Source organism: Macadamia integrifolia, unplaced genomic scaffold, assembly GCF_013358625.1.
Source record: "Macadamia integrifolia cultivar HAES 741 unplaced genomic scaffold, SCU_Mint_v3 scaffold213, whole genome shotgun sequence".
NCBI classification, from domain to species: Eukaryota; Viridiplantae; Streptophyta; class Magnoliopsida; order Proteales; family Proteaceae; genus Macadamia; species Macadamia integrifolia.
The window spans coordinates 390560-395221 of NW_024868531.1; the positions used below are offsets into that span (position 1 = coordinate 390560).

At 37.3% G+C, this 4662-nt stretch overlaps 1 non-coding gene across 1 annotated transcript; it reads right to left on the reverse strand.

The window, feature by feature from the left end:
- Positions 1 to 4270: 4270 nt before the first annotated feature.
- LOC122065870 lies at positions 4271 to 4377 on the reverse strand. Its single transcript, XR_006136134.1, has one exon. It is a non-coding gene; the product is annotated as a small nucleolar RNA R71 (small nucleolar RNA).
- Positions 4378 to 4662: the final 285 nt, after the last annotated feature.

A 4662-nucleotide genomic window follows, 5' to 3' on the forward strand; every position in this document is an offset into this window, starting at 1 on the left:
AGGTACCTCGCGCATTGCTACAGGATCTAGTACGTACCATCGTATGAAACATATCATGCACCACATTGGTTAAACACCTTAGAATTTATATCGGCACATAATCATATGCCAACACGCGGCAGGATATTATAGTGTATGATGTTTTTTTTTTTTGGTATATTATTATAATAATAATAGTAATTATAATACCCCCACATTGTCCCTTTTTATTTTTTTTTCTTATTTTTATTTCCAAGTTTTCTCTCAACCGGCGGGCTGCCACCGGTGGGCAGATTGGCCCGCCGGTCCTACCCAAACGGGAAATTATGAACAGGGCTTTTAAGCCCCTGTTCCTCTTGTTTCTCCCATTTTTCTCTCTCTCTCTCCCTCTCTCTCTCTCTCTCAGGTGATTTTGGAGAGCTTCTTGATGCTTCCACTAGCGATCTCACTCAACGATCCGGCGGTTTTGGGAAGATTCAACCCCTCTACTTACAAGTAAGTTTCTTCCTCATTTTCTTCTCAGAACTTGCATTTTGGGGGTAGAACTCATGAGTAGTCTTCAATCTCAATTCCTTTATGCGTTTCTTTCTATAGAATAGTGATTTCATGTGAATGTGATGTTCTCTCTGTGATTTGTTTCTAGTTTTAGGATTTACTTCCCACTTTTTGAGAGAAAACCCCAACCGTGCCCTAGTTTTCTCAAATTTGGGGATTTCTTCAATTTCTGCTCTTTTCTTCCCAATTAATTACTTAAATGCAATGCCTTATGTTTGATTTATACTTAACATGATGTAGAGATCATAGAAAGTCCCTTATGTTTGAAATCCCATTTCTCCCCATGAAAATCCATCTTTTTGTGTTGGGTTTCTTTGATTCTCTTTACATCCTTTCGTATTTGTGGACCTCAATAGCATATTAGCATATGTTTTTGCATATTCTTGATTGCACTACGATGGCATTTCAATCTTAGACCTGTAGCTTCAAGCTTTACTCTATTGTGAGTCTTTTAAATTTTTTTCTTAGATTGAACTTGCACATTGAGAATTGGGGTTTTTCCATTCCTTAGTTGCCATGCTTTATATGCCTTTTGTCACTTTTCTATTTTTCCATAATTTCTGTCTTGTCACTTACCATGCACTTCATCCATATATTTTCTATCATTCATCGCTTGTCACATTTTGTCATATTTCTATTTCGCCATGATTTGGATTTTGGGGCTTCCTCTTATTGCTCACCCACATACTTATTCCCTTTGTTATTCCCTTTTTCCCTTACTCACCATTTTTTCCTCTTTTCTTGCAAGGATGTCATCTTGCAAAGGCAAAGAACCCGCATCCTCTTCTACTCGGTGTAAGACCACCGCTTCCAAATGGAAGAGTGCGGGGACTAGTTCTCCAGCCCCCCGCACAGGGCGACCCGGACCTGCCCCTATTGATCCTTCTGACTATGACGAGGAACTCTTCCGCTGTTCAGAGGTAGAAACCAACTGGCAGGCCTTCCTGAAGAGGTCTGTTGATGAGCACATTTATGTGTGAAATCTAGGGTAGTAAAACATGCATTTTATATATTTAGAATGAAACTACCTTGGGTTTTACTCTCTTTTTGCAGGTTTTATATTTTCAAGGCCTTAAGGACTATCGGGAGCTATATCTTCAATTTTACACGTAAAGAGGTCTATTTCTTTTCATGGTTGCGAAGAGGACGAAATTCTGAGCAAGATGGACGTGTTCAATTAAAAGTACACATTCGTTTGGTCACCCGTACAAATGATTATTCTTTTTGGGCCAGAAAAAGAATAATGGATCAGAACTGAACCGAGATGCAGAACCAGCCCGTTTGCAATTGTCCCAGAGGTACAAGGAATATTCCAAATGCCAACAAGGATCGATGGACCACATCCTTAAGTGATTGAAGATTTGTTTTTGGTAACAACAACTACCTAGTGTAGTTGGTGAGCTATGGTGTCCAAAATTCTCTTGCTCACCAAGAGGTCTCAAGTTCAAATCTCATGGTTGTTTTTTTTAGAGAATTTGTTGAAGATTTCATGCTTTTCATTCACTTAAAGCACTAAGGGCATGGAGGGGATTTCCACATCAAATTAGAAGCAAGGAAAATCGTGGAAGCAAGAAGAGAAGAAAAAAAAAGGAAAGAGAAAAAAAGGGGAGAAATAAAGATTGTCCAAATCTTCTCTCTCCTCCACATCATCACCAAAGATTGTCCAAATCACACAAAGCAAGAAGAAAATCGTCCCTAGGAGAGAGAAAAAGAAGAAAAATAAATTAGAAAAAAAAAGAAGGAAAGAAAATAAGCAAAAAAATTATAGGAAATTTCTCCAAATTTATTTCTCTCTTCTCTCTCCTCCATCTTAGCACTTTTGGACTCAAAAGATCTCACAATCAATTGTGGGTTTCTCCCTTTTAGGAAAGAGAAAATTGTTACTCTACCTCCTCATTCCCTATAAATACAATTCATGTAAGAGGAGGGGAGACAATTCATTCTTCTTCTAGTTTTTTTTTAGTTGCTCTCTCTTTCTCTTGCTCTCTCTTTAGTTTTAGTTCTTCTTTATCTTTTCTTCAATCACTTTTGTAATAGTTTTTTTTTTATTTTTTTATTTCAATTAATGCAAGCACTCTTTTATTCTTATTCAACCTTTTTATGTTTATGATTTATGCAATTGAGTTATAATTTTTTTTAAGTTATAGTTCTAGGCTTAGATCTAGGTGACAAGATCACGAGCCGTGGAGCAATTTTTTTTCAAGTTCAAGCATTGATTCAAGTAAGTAGGCTCCTTCAGTAGTCTTCTCTCCCCCCTCTCATTCCCTCTTCTGACTACCCTTTCTTTCTTAATTTAGGATTTTTATTTTCAGTCGTTACATTATTGCTATCCCTTTCCCCCAAGGTTCATGGCTAGTGTATGTGTTGGCTTTGCCCCTCCTAGCTATAGAACTATCAATTTATTGCTTTTATTTTAATTGTCTCTCTTTCTCTAAAGCCAAGTAGAGTAACCCTTTTAAGAGTGACTCTCTGGTTAAGTAGGGAAGCTCATATTATGATGCATCCCTCGGGCTAAGTAGAGAAACCTACTTGTGAGTCTCTCTCTAGCTTTATCCCCTTTCTTTTACTTTATTTTTATTTCAGCATTTTTTCCTTTATTTATTTATTTATTTTTTTAATTACGTGGGTTGTTTATTTTCAGTTATTTATTTATTTAATTTTAATTGCGTGGCTTGCGTTTTTAAATTCTTAGATGGCGAATGGTTAGGACGTTATTTTAGATACATATGTTTAGGACGGTAATTAGAATTAGATCACAACCATTAATCGGTTCACTTTCGCATTATTGAAAGAAATAAAAAATAAAGTGGCTGCTCTCCCTGTGTTCGACCCGTAGCTACATTGATCCGTACGCTTGCGGTTACGTTTAAATCTCAAACACATTTTTGGCACCGTTACCGGGGAGACAGTTCCATGTTATTTTTCACTTTCTTTTGGTAAATCGGAGTGCTTTGTTTGCTTTGTTTTATATTTTTCCTTTTCTTTTATTGAATTCCTGAGAAGAACAACTTGCAATAATAGTTGTATCAGTGGAGGTCGCCATGCCTCACAGTATGATAAAGACAGGTTTCGCCCTGTAGCAGTACCTCAGGAATTGACCTGAGCAACCCCGGATCCCTGCCGGTAAGCTCCCAAAAAGAAAAAAAAAATCAAAAAAAATCAAAAAATCAAAAAATAAAAAAATAAAAAAGTTTTGCTATCCATTCTTTTGTGCTTGTCTTACTTTAGTTGTGGGTAGTTTTTCTGTTGCATGAGTGTTAAGTGGGTACGTAATACTAAGAATCGGTTAGAAAGAAGAGATCTAACAAGTAGTGATCATATACGTTTGCTCTCTTTAAAACCCTTCAATATGGGAGACCAACAGCAAAACCCTTCACCTAAATCTCTGAAAGATAGGTTCTACCCTGCTAGAACAGCCAAACCTTCCTACATAGTTCTACCACAAGCCCAGGGCAATAATTTTGAACTCAAATCTCAATACATCACTATGTTGCCCCACTTCCATGGGTTGACCTCTGAGGATGCATACCTATTTCTAAGGGAATTTGAAGAGGTATGTGTTTTAATTAAGATCCAACAACTTTCTGATGATGCTGTTAAGCTTAGGTTTATCACTTTTACAATGAAAGACCAAGCTAAGAAGTGGTTGTATGTATTACCCACAAATTCCATAATCTCATGGGAACAGTTCACAGTTGTCTTCCTTAAGAAGTTTTTCCCAACTCATAAGACCAATAAGCTTAGAAGTGATATCCTTCAGTTTAGGCAAAAGCCTAGTGAGTCATTTTCCAAACTTATGGAGAGATTCAAAGATCTACTCCAAGAATGCCCTCACCATGGCCTAGACCTATGATATTTATGTCAAATAATTTATGAGGGTATTGATTATCCAACTAAACAAATGATAGAGTCTATGTGCCCTGAGGGATTCACATCCTTTACAGATAAAGGAAAGGCATGGGAATTCTTACTTGACTTAGCTGACAAAACCCGTGAGTGGGAATCAACCCAAGAGAGTGAAAGAACCATAGGAGGAAAAGGATATTTTGTGGATGGGATAGTAGCCAAGGAAGCCCATTTGGATAGCCTAATCAAGAGGATTGAGGCTATTGTTCCTAGAGAGCCATC